Source organism: Anguilla rostrata, chromosome 15 (assembly GCF_018555375.3).
Source record: "Anguilla rostrata isolate EN2019 chromosome 15, ASM1855537v3, whole genome shotgun sequence".
Lineage (NCBI taxonomy): Eukaryota > Metazoa > Chordata > Actinopteri > Anguilliformes > Anguillidae > Anguilla > Anguilla rostrata.
In genome coordinates, this window is record NC_057947.1 from 20,664,172 (window position 1) to 20,688,375 (window position 24,204).

A 24,204-nucleotide genomic window follows, 5' to 3' on the forward strand; every position below is an offset into this window, starting at 1 on the left:
TGTACTCCAATTGGAGGTGGTGATTAAAGCCAATTAAACCACTGACATATAATAGAACACTGGCTTGAAGACTGTAGAGAGAGCATCTGGGATTGGGACTACCCTAAGAGTGTTATTCTGGTTATTTTCGATATGTGACCATATTGTCTATACAACCAGAACTGAAATGACTTCCAACCCCTGAAAATCCACAATCTCAGGGACTGTCACACCACCCCACCACCAGGCAAGGGAATACTGTATTTTAGTTCCACTAAACAATAGAATATAAAACCATGAACCTGTCATCCAAACTATACTGTTGCCCCTACTGTTAATTCTCAAAAAGTACCTTTTTTCTCCAAGCTCCAATGAATGTACTTTAAATGTTAATAGGGCTGGTGCCCTTAAAGGAGGGGGGACTCTTGGTGCCCATAAAAGAGGGGACCCCTGGTGCCCTTAATGGGGAAGAACCCCTGTGGCTTTTAACAGGGATAGGGGATATCATAGTCACAGCCACCATAATGTCTTCAAGATGCAGATGTGGCGTCTTGGCTGTCTTCGTCCTGCAAAGAGCTGCTTCCAGAGATACAAAGAGATAAAGAGGGATGCTCTCCACATAGGTTTAGAGACCTTCCTGTTCCGAGTTACTGTTTTTACTCTCCTCTCCCTCTTCCCCTTTCTCTCTCTGCTCAAAAATATTTTGCAGCCACTGTAGACAGCAGTAATAACACTATTGCCATTGTTTAGGCCTGTGGGCTGGGGGGTACCCCCTCCCCTCCCCTCCACTCAAATCTCTTTCCCAGAAATTCCTGCTTCTAATTTAGGATCCCAACCACTTCTTCCACCCCCACCCCACTCCCCCAAACACACAAACACACACACACACACACACACACACTCTCTCTCTCTCTCAAGATTCACGCTGATGCATCTCTCTACCTCCCTTCCCTCTCCTTTCCAATTACATTTCATTTCAACACGCTTACTGACATGAAATACAGAAGGTAAATGATGCCAAAAAATGCAAATTATTTAGCAAATAAGTACTGTTCAAATTTCAACTAATGAGCATGAAACAAAAACACTAATTATGATGAAGTCTAAATAAATGGGTAAAAAATGATATGAAGCATTATAGTCTGAAGTTTTGTTGTGTAGCAGTCACCTTCTCTTTGATCCCTTCCTCTCTCCATCCTTCTCCTGACTGCTTCACTTCTTTTCTCTCTCTCTCTCTCTCTCTCTCTCTCTCTCTCTCATTTGCTCTCTCACCCCCCCTTGCACACTGTTCCCCCATTCCCCCCATGGTATTAAGGGCACAGGAAATTCCTCACATTTAAAATATTTTTCCCAGGGGCCAATTTACAACAGAAGCAAAACGATTTGGGAGCAAAAGATGTGCAAAAAGGACTGGTGAATGAAGGGGAGAGAGAAAGAGAGAGAGAGAGAGGGGGGGTGCAAGAGAGAGAGGGGGGGTTTCAAAACAGAGTGGGACAGAGGAGAATGCAAAAGTGAAAGTCCAGGAGATATAGCAGAAGAAAAAAGGGAGAGAGAAAGATTGTGAGTGTTTGTGTGTATGTAAGAGTGAGAGATTGTGTACCTATATGTGTTTACGCATGTGGGTATTAGGGATGGTGCCAAATACAAATACAATACTCGGCAACACTCAGATAATGCGTTCTCCCTGAATGATTTCTCGTCTCGAATTTGACCAATATTATTTGGATTCTGATCTGTTTTCCCTCTCTCTTTGATGCGTTTCTCTCAGAAGTCAGCACCAAGTTTCTCAATTAGAAACACAACGGTGGAGAGACCGCCAATGAAAGTTTCCTTTAACAGTAGATAGACCAGAGCGAGGCCATCGGGCTTTGGGGATTTTATAATAAAATTACTCTAATGTCATAAATGCTATATCCTCCTTCTTCTATGACTTTCTTAAATATTTAGGCTTTATATAACTGCATTTTTAAAATTTGAAAAAACTGAGTAATGAAAATAAGTAAGTAAAGAAATACTGGCAGTCTGTGCCATTTTCTTCACACTTAGCAGTGCCAGTGATTATACTGGTAAGAAATCTAAAATTTTTGGCATTTAATACTGCTTAAGTGTTAAACTCCACACCACTCCCACTTCTGGTTTTTATTCAAATACAAATGCAAAAAATGTTTTGGTTGAACAAATACAGATACAAATACAAATAGTGGGATCTCCCTCTATCCCTAGTTGGTATGTGTGTATATGTGCATGAATCTGTATTGTCTGTGCATGTGTTTTTTTCAGTGTGTGTGTGTATGCATTTATTTGTGTTAATGTGTTTGCATATGTGTGTTTATGAGGATGTGTAAGCCCTGGATCACAGTAAACAGCGGGCAGTAGTACAGTGTGGCCTGCAAGTGTGTGTGTGTGTGTCTGGGTTTGTGAGAGTGTTTATGTGTGTTGCATGTGTGTTTATGAGGTTGTGCGCATGTGTGTGTGTATGCGCGTGTGTTTATGAAGTTGTACGCATGTGTTTCTGTGTGTGTTTATCTGTGTGATGTGGTGGCACCAGGGTGTGTCGGGGGAATTTAGCCACCCCTACGCCCAGCGGCAGACTCAAACAGTCCGCATACGCTCGCAGCCTCGCACGCGCTATGACTCAGGCCTGTGGAAAAACCGCGCAATCCTCTTTTCCCAGAGACGCGGTGCAGCTGGACACACTGCACGCAGCGCCGGCAACACCACAGCACTCTGGTCTCCCCCTGCGTGATGTCACACAGTGCTAGTCTTCAGCACATGCAGGTGCTCCTTGCATATAACTGTGCTGGGACCCAAACTCAATGTTCAGGATGGAGGAGCCTACCAACAGGGCCATGGGAAGACTCAGGTCTTTGCAGACAGATAACCAGGCTGACCCAGATCTCGCCACAGCCAATCACCTTTAATCACAATTCAAAGCCTCCAGATTCAAGCCAGGGATCACAGTAGACAGCAGGTAGTCATAGGTAGCATGTGGCCTGAAAGTGTGTGAGTGTGTGTGTGTGTGTGTGTGTGTGTGTCACAACATAAAAGCACTAACGGCTCTGAATTCTGCACTACCTACAGATACCCATATCACCAAAATACCATACTACTGAACACACTAGGACATACCACAACCCCAAACATCACTGACTATGATCCTTAAAGCTCATTCTGATGACATTACCAAACCAGGTGGCACTGTTTATTTGCTTTGCGGTGTGGACACATAGTACACGGGCGGTGGTTTTGTGCAAACATAGTTCACCGAGACAGCAGTTTTGGATGACCTCAGGAACACAGGTCAGCCATAATCAAATCAAAATGAGTGGAGGGTCAGAAGGAGAAGGCTTTGTTTAAGCTCTGACCAAATGAGATAACATGATCAACAGTGATACAAGGAGGCACCGAGAGACCTGAAGGGCATAACATAAGACCCTCTGTCATTCCAATAGTCCAGGGTCCTCCAGCATCCCAGCATGCACTTTTCCTGAAAGAGGTGATCTAATGTGGCAATGTGGAATTCAACTTAAACACTGTCAGGCTTCCAAGCTTCAGGACAATACAACCAATAATTAGCCCCTCTTTTTCAGGCCAAACCAAACCTTCTTTTTCAGGCTGCTTCAAATTCAGAAATAGCCACCGTTGATGCATGCATGCACTAAAACATAATTGTAGGATTATAACAATAAGGAATGCTTTTTAAAAAATATTCAAGTCAAACAGGCCTACTTAAATTACTGTTTACTTCACAGAAGATAGCATCCCTTTGTTTAATAGACGCCCTATTCAAGTGGAAACAAATTGAATTACATGACAATGTGAATATTACACGATGCAGCATCAAAAGCATATTTAAAAAGTGGCAATGTAGTGATTTATGTTTGCAATATAAGATGTATCTTTAAAAAATCTAATCTGCTCCACCATATTGATATATTTTTACATTCCATATTTCTATATTTAGATTTACACTAGAGCTGTAATAACATCAGTCTTTACTTCAGTAAAAGCCTGAAGCGTTTCAGTGGTGCTTACACTTAGCAAAGCAGAACGACAGGACCTTGAAATAAACTTAAAAGTCCTGTGTTTTTCCCCCTTCTTATTTGGCTTGGACGATGGCCACATGCCATTTGAAACAGGGGCCCCTGTTCTGTGCCCGGGGCCGCAGGATTGGTCACACGCTCCGGTCTGCCTTCTTACCCGGCAGCCTTCAAAACTGGGGGAACTCTGGACCGGTTCCGGTCATGTGACATGAGCCTGACCCAACCAATCAACCATCTGCTCGGCAAGCCAGGAAGTGTGACCCTGACCTCTCTCCGCGGAGAGGCGGCTCCGGGCCCCTCCCCCCACACTCCCCCGGGGCAGTATGAGGGAGGGGGTGAGTTTCTGTGACATCACAGGGGTCAGAGCCACATCGCCCCTCTTCCCACCCGAGACGCAGAGCGGTAATTAAGAGGCACGGGCCCCTCTCCAGAGAGCGGCTGCTTTTAGCCCAGGCCATTTGGAGCAGGAAGAGGGGAACAAGGACCCCCTTCAGCCCGGCCTGGCACCCCCGGAGCTCGAACAGACCTTCTGTTCACTGGGGAGTGCGGCTCCTCTCAGCTCCCGCTCCGCCGCCATTCACCACAGGGGGCGAGACCGCTAGCACCAAACACCAGCGCGGACAGCGAAAGGTCTCGCCTACACAGCGTCTGAACACAGCCAGGTTCGCACGCTGCGTGCTAGCGACACGTGAGTGACAGTCGTAGCTACCAGCCCTGACAGAAACAGGTAGCGCAGAATGGATGTTAGAACCACTTATCAGCACAAACGCTAATGCTAATGAACAGGGTGACCGAGGAGCACTGCTGACGAGGTAGTTGGTGGAGAGGCGATGACCGCGCAAGTAGGAAGACATGCAAAAGCTCAATAAAATGGCACCCGCACGCACCAGTGCCATTTTATCCATAGATTAAAAAAACACTCAGGCTCCTGAAAATTAATCTGTAACAGTAACCTGAAAATGACTATTTAGTTCTAAGGAACTGAAGTAATTGCTTATGAGGACACATTTAGCAATAAAAAAATGAAGACTTGCAGATCTTCTCTTTGATAAACATGTACATTGTCAATGAAAACACAAAACACCTTTCTTTGGTACAGGCTCATAAACACATATAGTCCATGTGAAACAGGAAAGAGTATGACTCATTCTGTAAAAGGTGAACATGTATGTGTCTGTGCATAGGCCCATAACACCAGCCTGTTACTGCTGCTGAGGAGAATATGAACAAAGCCAGAGAAAGAGATAAAAAGAGAGACAGCCTGACAGGTAACAAGAGAAAAATGGGGGAGGGGCAGACATGCATAGAGACAGAAAAAGGGAGATAGAGAGAACAGGACAGAGGGAGGAAGGGTAGACAAGAGAATACTTTTGTGAGTGACAGATGCACACCCACAGAAGGTAAAAACATGGATGAGAGGGAGAATTACAACAAAATGGGCGAGGGTCAAAGGTCAGGTTTTCAGAGTGACCCGAGGGACCTGACTGGCAGGAAAGTGGGACAGCGGGGTGCCGTGGTAACAGTGTGGCTGCTCCCTTCAGCTAATCCTGTCTCTGCTGATTCCAGTCCCAGTGTTCTTGCAGACAGCAGTAATCCAAACGCCACAGCGGTCACCATGATCCATAATCCAGTAACATCCCACCATCTCACCATCCCGCCCATGTTGGATAAGACAAAGCAGACGGATTTCAGGGCTGAAAAGCGCTTAGCGGGGCTTTCCCACGACTTTCCCGTGGCAAAAACGTGCCGTTTTTCACACCAGTGCATAATGTGGCACAATTTACTCAGCATCACACAACTTGTTTATCGCACCACACACACGTCGCTGGAATGTTGAGATTCTCGCCCTTCATCTGACACGTATATACACAGGATGTCAAGGATAAACAAAAACAAGAATATGCACTAGTGATAAAGAACTGCGTATTCTTCAATGAGCATTTATGTACAAGGCTCAAACCAAAGCTCTTACAGCATGGCGAGCCGGTTTCATAACCTGGCTGTCACAACAACAACAAAAACTACTGTATGAACTGAAATGACAGTCAAGTGGAAGAGAGAAGCAATGTTCTGTTCTCTTGCTAAGTTGGCCCTTGGCCAGGAAGTTTCTGAGATCAGAGGGCAGGGGGCCAATATGGTCATAAGGCGGAATTACAGAGGAAGAATCTGGAAGTCATTGCTCCAAGTATCTTAACACAAATGCTAAAACAGAAACATGCTTTCTCACGTCAATTACCAAGTGTTGATTTCCCAACTCAGAGAGTGCCAATGCTCTGAAATAAAACGCATTGATGCACGGAACATGAAGAAGTGAACTGAAACTTTATTAAACTTGTGGAAAGATTAAATTGGAACAATGTATCTTGGTTAAAATAAACTAACGAACAGATAAATAAATACTTCCAAAGACGAGTGGAGTAAGGGAATGAGATCGATTAAGCGAGCCAAAAATGAGTCATGATTAGGCAGCCCAGGAGCTGTGCTGATTTTTAATGGAATCGTGGGAGTGGGTCTCTATTTGGCAGGCCACATGAAGAACGCTGAGTCATTGGTTTCTCCTGCACCTGCTAAATCCAGACCCAGGAGAATGGATGACAGAAACAAGCATCCTGAAGCCAAAGTAAATGGAAAAACATGGAATACAAAGTCGCAACACTTCCAAAATGATGCTTGCACAGAGCAGTTTAGGCCACTATTTGACCCGTGTATCTGTGTATTTAGAAGGTGTGGTTCGTGATTTGGAGGGAGATTCAAATGTCCTAACTCATGCTCTGATTGGCTTGTCATACATGTCAAGTGCCAGTGGAAAAAACAGAGCTATGTTCTTTTCACAGCATGATTCGGCAGCTATCTGCTGCGAGGCAAAATGGAGCAGACGCCAGTTTTTTTCTCGTTTCTCCAACAACTCATCGGTGATCCCTGCAATGATGCGGTCAATTTTCCACAAAAGCATTAACACACCGTGCGGTTTGCATTTTTTGTTTTTTCCCCCACTGAGGCATGTCATGTGTTTCGCCAATACAGCGGCCTTCCATTTCCTGTAGTTTGAGGCACGGCAAGAAACCTTACAGTCGACAGGAGGCCCCAGAATGCTACACAACTCTGAAATCACACAAACCTTCTCAGAATGATGTACACACACACAAGGTTCTCTGGCTCAATGTCTGACCAGCGCCCCCAAGGAATCTGTCCCAGGCGTTTTATCACAGCTTTCTTTCAGAGGGAAGTCACAGCTTTTGTTTATGTGCATGTGTGGGCAGCAAGCAAAAAGAGCACTGTTCAATTACCCTCTGCCTAGTTAATAATCCCGCCCCTGTTCCGCCACATACCACATATGTTTAAAGACATCAGTTTCAAGACCCAAGTGAGCTCATGTCTCCAGTGAAGTAGGATTTTAAATGCCTTCATCTTTGTGTTTGCTCAAGCCGGTTTTCCTCTCATGGAGTGACCCCATAACTCAGCAGGTGGCTTCTGGCTTTCTTCACCGTTGAGGAAATGGCAGAAATAGATCTGAGAGAGGCCGTGTGACAGTGGCAGCACCATTCAGACCTGGCTCAGGATGTGAACCCATAACGAGGTGTGTTACAAATGACTTCCTCCTCTTAGATTGGGGGGGGGGGGCATCTGAGTAGAGTAGCGTTAAGGACCCAACTAAAACATGAACACAAGGGGCCGGGGTGAGCTCAAAAAAAGCCAAACTTATGCAACAAGAGACTATGAAAATAGTTCACAGTTGAAATTGGAATTGTTTAAAGAACTGATATTCATCCTGTGGACCGTTTTTATGGAACCACTCAGAACATCACTGACTGTAATAGCTGGTATTGTCTATATAGCATTAGCTGTTAATGTGTCCAAAACTTCAAAGCCATTGAGGTTAATGAAGAGTGGGTTCCCTTTACACTGATGAATATAATGTGTGCATTTGTGCAGATCACAGTACAGTAGCTGTGGGCGGCGAATGAAGCTGCAAAAGCACTGTTTCCATGGCCACGGGAAATGGAGTCAGTCTCCATGGTTACAAGCAACGTTCACTCTGAATATCCCTCTGACAGACCACAGCCAATGCAAGCTTGAAGTACACATACCACCACCCCCCCAGCCAAGTCCCTGATCTCTTGTTCACAATGTCAGATAGCTGCTAGAATCAACACTGGTCTAACGTCACAACCAAAGCCTCTAAGGTAGGAAGTGTAAGATGCAAAGCTCAAAACAACCTGTTCCTGGACCTCTACATCCCTCTGTTCCTCCGCATGGCATCGCTTGGAAAAACAGTACAACAAGCTCAAACTCTTTACCCTGCAGCAGAGAAACCAGGACTCAGAGCACACTCAAAAACTGACTGCTTAGTCTGTTTCTACACCATGAGGGAAGTGGAGTATAGTTCTCAGCTTAGTCGTAATGGCCTTAGTCTGTGCAACAGGAGATCCACCATACTGGAACAGGTAGCTGCAGTCGTCTGTGAAGACACAGATTCTGTCCACAGATCCATTCAAAAAGGATCTGTGGATGAGATGGCTTTGGATGAGACCGCCTTTTCTGGTGTCATCCACCTGCCCAGGAACATAACCATCTCACTCTCACAGGGTCCACCCAAATGGCTCCAAGGGAAGTCATCCAGGTGAACAGGTGAGTCTGATGAACAGCAAGAGGTAGAAGAGGCACAGCAAAGCATCCTGGGAAGTGTCACCAATGACCCTCTCACCCTAGTGGCGCCTCTTAGCATGCCCTATCATTCAGCCACGGAAAGCTCCCAGGGACACGTACCCGAGAGAGAAAGATCGATTCCCATCCCCGATGTAGCACGGCATCCTCAGAACCATGAACTGTCCAGCTCTGTGATGACGGACATTCAGCAGTCCAAAAGTGTCACCTGTGAGAGACCTACAAACTTCAGCCACTAGGCACAATTTCAGTCCTATCAAGAAGTGCCTTTCTGTACTTATCCATTCCTGTAGCAACACAGATCAGGATGGGGTGAGGACAAGCACTTCCCTTGGTGAAAAGCACATTGGCTTAGCTCAACATTCCATCTAAAATAACAGCAATACGGGTATACTCTGCGGCAGTGGGAGCAAGACGGCACCAACATATCACACAGTCTCAGTATACACACACATCCATAACCACCCTGCCCAATAATAAAGCGCCAACCAGGAAAACCTCTGTATGAAATCCCAGAAAAAGTAGAATGAACTTCCTCAGAGCTTTAAAGAAAAGAGTTTAAGCTTTTGAACTAGTGGTCAGACACTATAACAATGTCTAAAAAAGTGTAAAAGAGGTGGGGAGGGCAAGGTTTCCATTCCCGCAAAAAAGCAAGAAAGCAAGACTCTTGGTCTTAGGGCAGGAAGTATCAAAGGCAGCAGATTTCTGTGGTAAACGCAGAGGGATGGAGCCTTCTCTGACAGTATAAAACCATCACAGAGCAGCCAAGGAGTCCAAGGCCTTCATCTTCTACTCAAAGTAATGCAGTGTTGTCAGTCAGCTGAGAATATGTCAGTTGGACCACAGCCCTGCAGGAGCTCAGGCACAATCACAGGAGAGAAGGGTAACGAGAAAAAACAGGGAGTAGGAGGTTCTTACTAAATCTGGGATGCTATTGGAGATGGACAACATCTTAACCCTAAGATGTCCCTTTTGCTAAATGTTGAGGAACAGACAGGGTAAGATTTGATCTATATACAGTGAATTCATTGCCTAGATAGGAATGCAGATAAAAACTTGATAATACTTGTGTTTGTTTTTTTTTTTTTTTTGAACCTTTGAACCTTCAAGATCACTTCCTGTCCACATCTTGCAATTTGAGTTGTTTGCTTCAGTGTGTGACGTCTATGATAGGGCTATGTGAATTAGTCTCTGCTCACTTCTTATTCCTACCTTATTTCTGTCAGTAATGGATGAACTTTCATGTCTCTGGAGAGGCTGCCCAATCCCTGCAATTGGTGGATGGCAAGTTGCCATGGAGACCATACAATCAAAGCAAGGGCCGTGCACTGAAGGGTTTGAAAAAGAGTCTCTCTCTCCCTTTCTCTCTCTCTCTCTCATCTACATTATCAAACAGATCACACACACACACACACCCATAAATGGCATAGCTGTGTTTGGAAGGTTGGCTTCAGCATGCACGATCGGCAGCAGGAATGCAGAGGATCCTGGCAGTACAAAATATGTCTTTCGAGCCCCGCCACAAGCTGCCACACCCTGCGTCAAAAGAGGGTGGACAAATGCATCCACTTTGGTCAGCATCAGCAAGATTACTCCAGAAACACTAATAAGTAAGAACGATCAAACTGATGCACTCCCTGGTTGGCAGAAGCTGGAATGAGGTGGGGGGGGGGGAGGGGGGGTGGGGGGGGCTAAGCACTGAGGGCCTTCGGAGCAGCAAGGACTGCGTGCCGAGGGGATGTATCCATCAGGTCATCCTAAGGGCTGGGGGTGGTGGGGTGTGGGGTTCCTCAAAAGAGTACCAGGACCCGTAATCCCCAGGGTCTTTTGGAGCAGATGGCTAGAAATTAGCATCTAAATGAACAGCAAAAAAGGCACCACCTCTCTAAGACCCACTCCCACCCCATAACCACACACACACAGTCCTACTCCAGGGTAATCAAGTAATTCCCCTCTCTAAACCCCTCGGTATGGGCAGCGGCTCAGAAGAGAACAACCGGCCCATTCCCACTGGGTCCTATTGACCGAAGAGGAATAGACTGCGTCTGCTTCATGGAGACATCGTTGGGGCTCCTGCGGACACCATGTGAACAATGCCAGTGTGCAGGATCATCTTTAAATGGCCCTCTGTTTCCTAAAAACAGCCAGCACCAACTTAACAAGCCTCTCAGCTTCTGTACAGCTGCAGCCGTCCCTCCCCCGCAACACTTGAATGAGCGTCTATGCCAAGACAAACCCGGTCAAACAAAGGGGCTCTTGCCCACACCAGGGCCTCTGTTCACTCCTTTATCCTCCTTCTTAAAAAAATGAAATAGCCGTTTTAACAGGAGAGTGAACAGTTAACAGCTATAAAAAGAGAGTTACCTGCTGGGTAACTGTTTGCTCTAAAGACTGTGTCCCTCTATCCTCGTTAAAAAAAAAAATGAAATGACATTTTAAAAAAATGCATTCTCAGGGCTTTTTTTCTCCCATAGTTTAATTTTGATCTGTAAACACTGACATTAAAACTCACGACTCAAATTTAATAGCAGGTTGCCATGGCAATAACATGGCGAACCTCCGTGGGTGTTGAAAGCCTGTCCACGGCCAGCGTGCAGGTACAGAAAGGAGAGGATGTCGTCAGTCCCTGCCAGTTAACCAGGTAACCCTGAGCAATCAGGCCAGCGGAGGCTGCCCTGCCCTCGGCTCTTCGCAGGTGGATTGCGGTTGGCAGCGTGCTCGCGGTCATGACTGCGGTAGCAGGCGCATCGGCGGTGCGTGGTGGCGTAGTTTCCCGAGGTTTCCTGCTCCACGGGAGGCCCAGAGGGCAGCCGAGCCGCACAAAGTCTGGCTGTGCAGAATGGCACTCTGAGAACTACCGCCCACAATTAATCACTGAGCTACTGTGACACAATTAATACAGTGCATTTGAAAATAAGAACGTAACATTCAACACAAACACACGAAAGCAAACAGGTCACATCGGGTGGTCAGGGTCAGATACGCTGACCCCAATAACCACAATCTTGCGCAAAAAGAGATTAAGCTGACCCAGGGTCAATGGTCAGAGCCATTATGCAGTGACAGCTTCTGAAGAAGTAAACACTGAACAGAGGACAGCAAAGAAATGTGTCCATGCCTGTAGATGTTCTTGCGAGATTTCAGGCCCAGGAAAAACCTTCCTGAGAAGGGTACAGTGTAGATGCAAGGCATGACTGGGCTCCTATGGTCCTGGGTTGGTTTATCCAAATTGGTCCCAATTGGCCAAAGATCTTTGTGGCATTCAGAGTGTGTGTGGATTTTTGTGTATATGAGTGTGTGACATCTCAATCAGGAACAGGTAGGGAGTGTGTGACGTGTGATGATGATACTGTATGAGATGATACTGTATGAGACCAACAGAAATGATGGAGTTTTGGAGTCATGATGCTGGTGCTGACAGGTTGTAGATACATGGGAACAACGGTACAGGGAGCATATATGTGCAACCAGTGAGACTATGGGCACAGGACCTGGTCTCCCTGTCAGGTTGCTTATAGGTTATCCTTTACTTTAAGGGAAGGCTGCAATTGATCTGACCAACCATACAATCTGACTCTGACCACAGTCTGACAGCAACAATATGTCAATAAGAACCAATCTGCTTCACATAAATTCAAGAACCCTTTAAGAGTTAATTCATTCACCGAAAAAGAAGACCTCCAATGCTGCTCGCTGTTCTGATGGCACCGACTGCTACGGCTGTTACAGCTGCTACTGCCCTGACTGCACCAACTGCTACAGCTGCTACTGCCCTGACTGCACCGACTGCTACAGCTGCTACTGCCCTGACTGCACCAACTGCTACAGCTGCTACTGCCCTGAGTGCACCAACTGCTACAGCTGCTACTGCCCTGACTGCACCGACTGCTACAGCTGCTACTGCCCTGACTGCACCGACTGCTACAGCTGCTACTACCCTGAGTGCACCAACTGCTACAGCTGCTACTGCCCTGACTGCACCGACTGCTACAGCTGCTACTACCCTGACTGCACCGACTGCTACAGCTGCTACTACCCTGAGTGCACCGACTGCTCTAATTGTATAGATTGCTCTGCCATGGCTGCTCTGACTGCAGCAGCTGCCCTGGCTATTCTGGCTGCTGTAGCTGCTCTAGCTGCTGTTCTTGCTATGATTTACTGCAGATTTCCGCGCTCCCCTCCGCTCCAGGCCACATGTGGCTGCGCTCGTACTCGTTGCATAAACACGGCCCTCGCCCTCACGCCACTTCCCCAAGGGCGCCAACATGAGACTCCCGAGGCAGAGAAAGCCAGCAACTGGCCAGCATGCCTCATCGCCCTTACACAAAATATATGCCTCTGCTTTCTTTTCCACCCAGCACATTTAAAAGCCCCCTCTACACTGCGTCCCCATCATGCTCCGTCCCCCTCAGGGTGATCCGATTGCTTAGACCCACAGTGGTCTAGGAAAGAACGGCCCACCCCTCCACCTCTCCACCCCTAGTCTCAACCCCTTACAGGACCAACTGCCCAGAATTCACATGGACTAACACCACCACCCTGCCCGTCCTGGCCTCCGCTCACCAGCCAAGGAGGAACATGAAAGGAGAAGGGCCTGGTTAAACAGCGAGCAGAGTGGAGGGCAGGAATGAAGCAGAGCTCCTCCCTCAGTGTGATTAAAACCACACAGACCAGCTCCCTGCTCCTCCACACGTGTCTGACTCCAGCTCCTCTGACACGCCTCTTCCTCACATCTGCGGATGAGGCAAGACAGTGAAATCTCCCACTGAGAGAGGCTGCTCTGATCTCAGCTACTGTAGTCCTGCTCCCTGGCAGCGGCTCTGCGCTAAGATTTATATGAAAATCTTCATCCAGACAGAGAATGTAGACGTGCTGTCTGTCCGTCTGTCCGTCCTGCCCCGTTTTCAGGGGCGTTAACAATGCCCATGTCTCAGCACGGCTTCTCCTGTGATCCACGTGGTGCGTGACCCCTTCTGTGATCCCCCTTTCCTCCCCCCACAGGAAGGTAGAACACAGCTTTAAAGCCCCAGCCCGGTTCTGTAATTATACGCTCTCTTGCAGAGATGGCAGGCCGGCCTACGCAGTCCCTGCACCAGCGCTGCGTGTATACCGCCCGCGCCCCCCCCCTCCCGCCCCCCCGTCAAAAGCCTAGAGCCACCTCCTCCCGCCCCCGCACTTCTCTCGTCCCTACAGCCAGATGGATAAAAGAGCATCTCCTGTGCAGAAGAGAGAGGGATGGAAGGTGGAGGTGGAAATGGGACTAAGTGCTGAATTTCAAGTGTGTGAGTCACTGCCCCCCCCCCCTCCCAAAGCCAGCCCACGCTCCTGCTCCTCTTCACTTCACTTCCTGTCTCTCTCCTCTCTCCTCTGCTCTCACTGGTACACCCTTCAATGGAGCAAAATTCCGCCATCAGAACACCCCCTTCCCTCCAATTCTGAATATTAACGGTTTGCTTCAGATGGCTCAGTCAGACACTTAAAAGGCAGAATAACTTGTTATTTTAAATATTTTTGACAGGTTTCATTTACAATAATCGATCAACATAAAGAACAAAAATTTTTCATTCTATCAATGAGGTCCCATGTTTAATCTCCATTATTAACACCGTCACGAATTGATAGTGACTTTGGGTAAAGCATGATATACTGCTGACGCTACAATATGGATACTTTGGACTTAAAACCACTCAGTCTTTGCACATAATGAAAAGGCACACTCAGCAGCTGATTTTTGCTTGGTCTTATCCCTGACGCTCATTAAAAGCGTTGTCGTCAAAAGGCACTGACATTTCCAATCCCCACTTAAACAGAGTCAATTGACCGAGCAGAGAATGGTGAATTGGTGAGTATTGATCGACGAATTAGGATTCCATCATTACGGGATTAGTCTAAATCAACTGGAGCCACCATCGGTCTGGTAGGCATAGGACAAAACACGCACTAAACAACGGCCCAGAATCAAACCAATGGCATTTAACTTTAAATTCAACTTTGAATTTGAGCAGGCATAAGAATTCATTAGCTACTGTTAAGGACACAGCGCTTTGTGGTTAGATTCTTAATTGGACTCTTCCACAGGGTTAAGGGAAACTGTGATGATCGAGACCAACTGGTCGCACAGTAAGTTCCCACCTTTTCACCAGAAGACCTTAGGAGGAGCACTGAAGGCTGCAATCAGAGGCAGCCTGGAGGCACAGCTCTACCTGCAATGGCACCATTGTGCCATACGTGAACACTCAACAACACGACTGTTCACTGATACAAGGCGGCTCAACAACAAGACTGATCACTAGGACAAGGCTGCCCAGACACACATTGCTGTGTGCTGCAGTCCAGCTGCTGGAGCTGTAACAGATGAGCTATCTCCATTTTCTCCAGCTTGCATACGTTAATGTCAGATTGAGGTCACAGGTTACGTTCCCTGCTTCGCAAGACCATTGGCCACTGGTGTGCATCAGAGCAGACACCACCCAGCAGGAACTGTCACAGCGTTTGTGTAGCACCATCCGGAAGCTATTAATTTAAGCCAAGACTCCATTCAATCCATTTCCCTTTTCAACACCAAATATACGACAGGACTATCGCAAAAGCTATGCCTGATCAGAAAGACGGGAGGGGGAAGGGAACAAAAATTTCCATGGGTTTCCTTTGTCCAATTAGCAGCATGCTACCCAGCATGGTTAGCATGTGGGTAGCATGCAGCTAAACCTCATCTTTAGCGGTTTTAATTTGTGACATTGTTTTCAACACTCAAACCAACAAGAAAAAACACGCTTGTATAAATGGTTCAAAAAAGGCTTGTAGAAATGCAGCTCTTAAAACCCTAAATTAATTATTTTGTCTTTGAGGCCGACAAGGTTCCAGAGACAGACAGCAAGCCCCTGAACACACATGCTTGCTTAGCCTGTGTTTTGAAGTCTGTGAATGACAATGGGTACAGTAAAAGCCAGGGACATTTTGGGCCGCTCCCCTGGGATCGCTGTGAGGGACTGGTGAATTACTGACCCCATTTCATCCATTGCGTTGTTGTGGCCATGGTTTCTGCCATAAGGCACTGTAAAAGACGGCACTTTTTTTTTTTTTCACGAGTTTCCATTTTTGAATTCCTCAGTCCTCCGCAGCACAATTACTCCACTATCTCATGACGTCATGTCATCAGGCAGCCCTCGTATCCGGGGGTAGAGGGGTGTTTGTCACCGCTGATGGCCTGCTAATCGTGTTATTTCCCCTTCAGCAAGGCAGTTATGCTTTAAAAGATTTTTATAACAGCATTGCTTCTAACAATGAAGCTTTGTTTTGATCACATAATGGGCTATTTCTGTATGTACTGTACAATGGTATTTACCAAGTCCTATTGCATGTGCCATGTGCTGGACAGGAATCGTGCTGGACAGGAGTAGGAGTGCCTGCTGTATACATACATGTAAATTCAGAGTTTGCCTAAGGGCAGCTGTGAAGTGGCAAGCTATGGCATAGCCTACACTTGGCCTGCTAAAAATATGACTACACAATGCCAATAACTAATTAACTATATAAATACACAAAAACAACTATACATTAAGAAATTTTAGCTGTGGCTGGAAAATTTGTCTGCTGTAAACCATTCAGTAGGTAAACTTTTTATTAAACCAACCACAGTGGCTGGGTGCCACAGTCTGAGGTTTTATGGATTTTGCTCTGATACTTGCTGAGGCTCTCGTGAATTCAGTGGTGCAGTGCCTCCATTAATATCTAGGGAAAACCATGTTCATGAAAACCTCATCTCAGTGAGTGTGTTGAGGCCAATGAGACACTACCACCCCCCCCCCCCCCCCCCAGGTATGAACACACTATTGCCAATAACCTGAACTACAGCATCTGTCAGAGCAGAGTCACCTTCCTGTGAGACCCCAAGCCATGTTTGCTTTTCACAGGGGGAGAGGACAGAGATTGCATTCCTTGACAACAGGGGCTAATATTGACTGGTGCAGACATCCAGCAGCCTTTTCTGATGATGAATCAAACTCAGATACTTGGTTTTATTTGTTTTGTTGTTTTTTAACAGCAAAAACCAGACTGAAAGATGTGGATTGACCAGGTGAAGATAAGCTTCTGAATAAGTCTGCAAACTCCGCCCGGAGGGGAAAGAAAAACCTTGCTGTTCACTATTTTTATTTGTTTAAGGCAGAACTCAACATCCAAAATCCGATCAGCTGGTGGAAAAAGAGAATACGAGGAGCTCTGCGCCATTTCCTATCCACATCTGGAAGCTGTCAACACATCTGCTCTGCAAACCACCGTGTGTTACTCGCAAAGCTGAGGACGCAGCAGCGCCGGGGGCAACGTTCCTAGCAGTCTCCCCTCGCCACAGGCCGGGGTCGGCCTGACAACCAAACACAACAGGCCGGGGCGTGGTGCCCACATGACCCACAAGCGAGGCCACACCCCGATGTCCAGGCAGGACATGGCGAGACTCGCGGGAGCAGGGAGAGTGGCCGAGCAGCCTCAGCGGGTTAAACGCCGCTCTTCCACGTGTCCTCCCGCCGTGGAGGTGCCCCGCCCTGTCAGTGGGGCATGACAGAAGGGGAGGAGCCAGAGGCCTCGAGGAGGAAGAGCAAAACGTTACGTGCTGCCACGCCTTACGGCTGGGTGAGTAGGCATGCCGCTCCTCGTGAAAAGTTACGGCTCCTGGTGTTCCTCTTGTGAGCATTTAATCACGTCCACGCTGTGGTGCCAGCGACTGGGATGGCACAGGGCACAGAACATGGGGCAAAAGGCACTGGAAGTGTGCCGTTTCCAGATTAGGGACGCAGCTCTGACAGGTTACATAAACCTGCGGACAGGTTTCCCATTCCCTAAGACAGGAGGCCGAGTGCCCCTGCTTAAACCCATCAGCTCTGAGGCCATCCAACCCATGTCTGTCCAGATGGCACAGCGCTGTGCACCAATAGGATTTAAGTGTTAAGAAATTCCCTGACGCAAGACTAAACACTCACTCACAAATAAGGGGCACAACTGGGTGGACTGAACCTTCCGGAAACTTGTAGCTCAGTGTTCAATCCTTTCGGTTTAATCCATTTTATGTCTGGAAAAGAAACCAGGAAGAAAACGGAAGTGGCAGAACGCAGCAGCTGAGTGCGTGGGTTCGGCAGACTGCGTTCCTAATTTAGGTTGCGTGCCTCACGGGAGCCACTGGAGAGGCCGCACTCGGCTGGCTCTGTAGCAACAGCCTACTTCATGAGAGAGGGCGGGAAGTCCAAATGCCAGCATCAGTCTAGTCACATCCTTCACCCGCTGTAGTCATATCCCTTACCTGCTGTAGTCACATCCTGCACCTGCTGTAGTCAAATCCTTCACCAGCTAGTCACATCCTTCACTAGCCATAGCCACATCCTTCACCAGCTAGTCACATCATTCACCCACTGTAGTCACATCCTTCAGACACTGTAGTCGCATTCTTCAGCTGCTGTAGTCACATTCTTCACCTGCTGTAGTCACATCCTTCACCTGCTGTAGTCATATCCTTCAATCATGGCAATGGAGTGAAGTGAATTAGAGAAATCATTACATTCAAGCATGTATTCCTTTTCTCTGTATTTACCGAGCTAACTGTGGAGGCAGCACCCTTGCAGTTGTAAGTGCCGATTCTCTCTTTTGTCGGTTTGAAGTATGATTAAAAGCCTCATGTCTTCAGAGGTGGGGTTTCATCCTGAGCGCTGGCATTAAAAGCAGCCAAAGAACTCAGGCGCGGCCCATCCATAATCCTTAATCGCTGCGGCAACCGCGAACACTGCCTCGACAACCCGAGTGAGAGCATAAGCTAACCGAGCTGGCTGATATTTTGACCTGTGTGGCACACCCCACCCACTGACAGCATGCTATGTAATCCAGCCACTTGGACAGTCCCCTGAGGGTAGGCAGATTGCAGTTTGGGGCATGAGGGCAAGAGGGTGTCTATGCCGAAGTCTGTAGTCCAGCAGGGGCCAATCAACACAGGAAAGAAGAAGAAAGTAATTAACTATGGCTGGACAAACCAGATGCCACATAACCTGTCACAAACCTGTAATGGGTGGAGTCACAATGTGCCGTCAATCCTTAACAAGCAATCAGATACTCCCTGTCCCTAGAAACTATGCCAAGAACAACATGTGAACAACCAATTCTGAAACTATCTCCACCCATTCGTAAAAAGGTTTCACTGATCTAGGATCAGTGCAATTAGACAGTACCATTTCTCTACATGTGTTCCAGGTTCACTTCCATCCCTCATACGTGATGGATTCCCAATATAAATCACAACTCCCCACTTATTAAGCTAAGAGATTTAGGAATGGGTCTGTCAGCAGTCCTTGTGCAGTCATACGGCCTACATATACAGAGAGTGAACTGGTGTTTAAATGTCAGAAGCATGTTACATCCAAATATTCTTCAATGCTACATGTTTCAGCAGATAATAAAAATATCATCACGCCAGTGGGACAAAAGTATTTTTGGGGAACCCAGAAAGAAATGGCAGCTCACATCTGACATAATTATAGGGAATTTCCTTTGAAATCAGTTAATTGCTTTATCTGACAGCATAACACTCCTTCTGCACATTTTAGGAGGAGATTGTGTCATTTTAATTTCATCAGTCTATCACTAATTCATCATCAGCTAGGAGATAGTTGGACAGCTGAGACATATTCATACATAATGTAACATCATCCCATCGCCGCCTGGTGACTGATACCTCACAAGCCAGTTCTGGCGCCTGTATGTGGTCATATTACATGTAATATGCTAAACAGTTTATCACAAATACATTCCAATAATTTAAACTGTACTCCTATATCGGTAAATACATAGTAATATTATAAATATAGAACCTACCTCTAGATTAGAGTGCTAGAGGTGCCCTGGGCTAGAAAAGCAAGCAACATGTGAGCCAATGTGAATATTGTCTCTCTACCGACAGGAAGATCAAATAATTGGCCATGGTAAGGACTGCTCTATCGATGGCTACAGTAGCACTGGATGACCGATAGACTGATGAGTGTGGTGTGAGGTCAGGTCACTCCTGAGGGGGTTGCGTGAGGCAGATTATCTTCCCGGACGAAGAAGATTCTGTAAGCCGTCTGAAGAGTGTAATCACACGTCTGAGAAGCGTCACTTCCTATTAAGGGCATTTGGCCTGTATAAAAAACAAGCGCACATATGCACACAAACCCACACACACATTACACGCACACACACACACACACACACACACGAGAGCAGTAATTAGAGAATCTTCGCTACATTACACGCAGACTTTTTACTGGACAGGAAGTGGAAAGCTTGTTGTCAGCAGGCAGTGAACAGTGAGGTCATTGTGTTGGGTCCACACTCCTGCCCCCGGTCCTCCTCCAATCAAAGACCTGTGATTCTCTCACTCACAGCTTCCGACTCCAACACACGTCCATGCACACTGCCGGGATGAACAGTAGCCTAGACTTAGCTCGCAGACGCTCCAAAATGCATGCATCAATTTTTATTGAGGCAAATGTTTATTGTCTGCAGTGACAGCCACTTTAGAAATTCCATCATCACTCTATTTTTCACTAAAAGAAATGAAATCTCCTCTCAAAGCAAAATAAATCCAAAAGATATAGAAAAAAAATCCAGAACACTGTCATTTTTAAATGAGGAATTCTGAATAGAGAAAGCATTACTGCAGCCCCAGCAGTGTGACAGCACGCTTAATGGAAGGTGACGTTCGGGAAAGCGTTTCACATTCCGAGCGTTTCTTCGTAAAGCTGCGCAGAGATTCTGTTTCGCCGGCCCGGAACGCCGAGAGCTCCAGAGCGTTCCCCGCACCGCCGCGATTGAGGTCGCTCCGATTACGACCCGCGTGCGACTACGGCAACCTCAATCGATGCTGATGTAATCGCGTCTCCCACAAGAGGGTCCGGGAACTTGATACCAACTTCCACGGTTTTCCTAAGGCACTCTGTCAAAACTCATTTGGCAGTAGGACGACACTGGGCGCTTTCGCAGCAGCTGCGAGTACTGAACAAGCTCCATTATGAGGCTAGGCTGGCAACCTGACAGCTTTCACAGTTCAATCCACCACGTCTGTTTCCCCCCCCATGCTACATAACACTCTACACATGCATAAATATCACTGGATGCATGTCAAATGAATTACGCCTGCCTAGCATGTTACTGTATGACGGGGAGATTCCTCGGCCATATCTAAAAATCAACAGATGGAGCGTGCGAACTGGCTGTGAGCAAAGGGACAAGAAGACATACTGTACGTGTGCATCGATAAACTTAGTCTAGTCTTAGAAAGTTTACAAACACACCAGCATAAGACATTCTGTATACAGGTTCTCAAAAAGAAAGCCTTTTTTTACAGGGGGAATTTTACAATTGTTTTCCAGTGCAGACTTTTCACACTCTCTGGAAAGTAGGAGAGAGGCAGATATAGCAGATCAAAGACCACATATCCTAGATGTCGTGTATACAACATAGTTTCATGGAAAGGAGTTTTTTATGATTCATCAAGCAGGGACCTGACAAGCCCCAAAGCAAGCTTTCTCTACGTTTCCTCTGAACACAATGCTTCCAAGAGAATCTCTTTCCAAAGGACCTGATGTGCTGTGATTCTGTTATTCGTGTACAGTAGGATACTATTTCAGATTCAATGGGTCCTTCCTGTTTTAATGAGAGATTCTCCATACTGCCTTAACTCAAGTTGACTTGGGAGTGTTCACAATTACAAAAATCTATGTTAATTGTGTGTGTGCACAGACCTTTTGAGGGTAAGGTGCTCAAAGTGAGAAAAGGCCACACAAACCTAAAAAAAAAACTGTTTTACAACACTCAGTTACTGTATTGAATAGATTTTACCAAAATGAATGAATGAAAATGAATGACAGTAAGAATAATAATACTTTTTTTAATCAAATCAAATCATTAGTATATGATAAAAATCACCCAACAATAACCTGCCATTGTTATCGTAGCCTATAATACAATAGATAAATAGTTAATAGTAGTGTTAATAAAACTATATGGCATGGTATAGCAGGTACCAAATACAATACATTGATTAGAGAGCTCCAAACTGAGTTCCCTGGTTATCATCTTAGCTTGAGATGCACATTATAGTAATACAATAATGCGGGCTGTAACAAGGTTTTGTGTATAGCAAGACATACCTCTTCCTCTTGTAAATCTAGGCTTTCTTGATTTAAAAACTGCTTCATCCGTGCTTGTGCTCGCGTGCGCGCGCCTAAAGAACTCTCCTATCTTAATCGAAATGAAAGACAACTCTTAGCGTAGAAATTAGTCAGCCCCTCCCACTGATGTCGGGAGTGAAGTCCAAACACTACAGCACGCCGCTCCGACAGGAAAGGATACGTTTCCATATGACACCTTACCGACTATACGGTCCATGACAAATGCATTATATTTGTGCAAGCAACAAGGAGACCCAAATGATTTTTTTTTTAAACGTCTGTCTTTCACGAGAGTGTTTAACCATTAAAACTATACTGCGCACAAGGCACGTTTGGCGGTATGTGAACAATCCACTGCTTTTTTGCCTCAGGCAAATATCTGTCTGCGATTGTCAATGAATTCACGAAAGAACCTCTAGGAAACGACTACACGCTTGAACTGGCTTATGAATATAATGCATAATCTAATATCAACGAACCTGCTCCGAAAAAAATAGCTTTCAGTTTGTCTAGGGAAATACATAGATTGATGACAGATCAGTCTATAGAATATCTGTTCTGCGAATTTGATTGAATTGAATCTTTTCAGACCTGATTCTAGGTTTTTTTCTTCTTCATATATTTGGTAACAGTGGTGACTGGTGGAATTTATCAAAGGTATAAGCTTTTTCAATTTAGAGATCTTTAAATGCGCTTGTAGAGTACTTGATTTCAGCCTGAATATTAAATTCCTGTCTGATGGTTTAAAATAATGAAGACAACTGGCCCTCGTACTCGAAAATACAGCACGTTACCATGCGAACCGTTCTACTGAAGGCATTAGGTAAATAAGGATTCTTCCGTCATGCAGAACATTTATACACTGACTGAACAGTTAAACAACCTGGGCAAGGATGGAATGAGCAAACACAGGCCAGCGTTTCAGCATCATTTCTGCTGGACCTGAACAATGTGCACCAGTGTAGTCGCTTTACCACAGCCACTGCTAGGCGCGCGCTTCATACTCCTTGCGCACCTCGTCTCTTTCAGCTGCTTCCAGCACTCAACACAGTTTGCCAGGCAACCTAATTAAATATCACATTCCCAGTTCATCAAGCCACTATCCGGACGTTTTTTTCACTTTCAACTGTCATTTTTTTTAAAAGTGGGTATATAACATATAAATCATGTTCTGTAATGAACGCAAAAATGTGTAACTGGCTGATAAAAGCTATAACCAAGCGTTCTGCAATATGTGGTATCCCATACTAAAGGGAAGTTAGGATATATAAGAAACGGTCACAATTCCATTCAATTGTAGACAAACAATGTGTCCTTTATCTAAGACGCAATATCTCGGATTAGTGAACCGAGATGTGATGCACAATCCATAATAAACTTTACTACAAACAAATACATTGATTGTGGTAAATAATAAGATGTAAAAATAGAAGTTATGGTGTGCTTTTTAAAAATAAAAATGTAATTTAAACATACCTGTTCGACGTAACTGGTCCGCTGCAAAACTACCTCTCGGGGCTCAGTGACAATCTGTACAATATTGAGCTTTCTTAACCCCTCCCATCAACATCAATCTACCGTAAATACCGTATTGGACGAACTAAAATTATTAAATGTATCAGAAACGCAGAACGATTTATGCGTGTTTTAACATATATTTGTTGAAAAAAATCTGTTTAACTACAGTCCATTGCTACAAGTAAATCCAGTTAAAACAACTATACACGACTTCGTCGCATCAATTATCTGCTTGTTCAACAAGCCACAAGTAGCTATAAAAACAAACAAAAAACGTGAATAAAACGTATATTTATTTAAAAACAAAAACCCTGGACTTAATCGATTAACGGGTTTGCCATTTTCACGTGGTATTTCTTGTGCTGTGAGCTACACTGTACAGCAAAATCTCTCAAACTTGTTTAACTCGGCTTTGGAAAGCAAACTCGATGACACCTCTAATCATCTGCTTTGTTTTAAGGTGCATACGGTAGCCCAGCTGGTGCCGCGTACCTTTTGTTAAACCTAATGAAATGGAGAAATGGACGCCCTAATGGACTACTTGGCAGATTAGAAACTGTAGTGCCCAGGGCTATAACCAGCTGTGCAACCCCTACGGGTGGTTTCATTGGTTTCTGGATAATTCATAGGCTACTTAAAAAAATATATCTCATTCCTTAACTCTGCATCCAGAAAAGGATCGCTCTTGCATGTAGGTAATAATTTACTCAACGCTTCTCAGTACATAGGTTAAACAGCCTCTTCCATAAAACCAAGCACAATTTTACTTCAGAATTTAAAAAGCTGCTGTACCTAAACGTGTTTATCCATGA

General features: G+C 45.7%; 1 protein-coding gene across 19 annotated transcripts in view; it reads right to left on the reverse strand.

Moving 5' to 3' along the window:
• map2 (microtubule-associated protein 2) overlaps positions 1-23,896 on the reverse strand; it is a 96,270-nt gene extending 72,374 nt beyond the window's left edge. For all 19 annotated transcript variants that reach the window (XM_064310334.1, XM_064310329.1, XM_064310328.1 and 16 more), the window contains exon 1: positions 23,351-23,896. The gene's annotated coding sequence lies outside the window, so the exon portion shown is untranslated. The remainder of the gene's footprint in view (positions 1-23,350) is intronic.
• Positions 23,897-24,204: the final 308 nt, after the last annotated feature.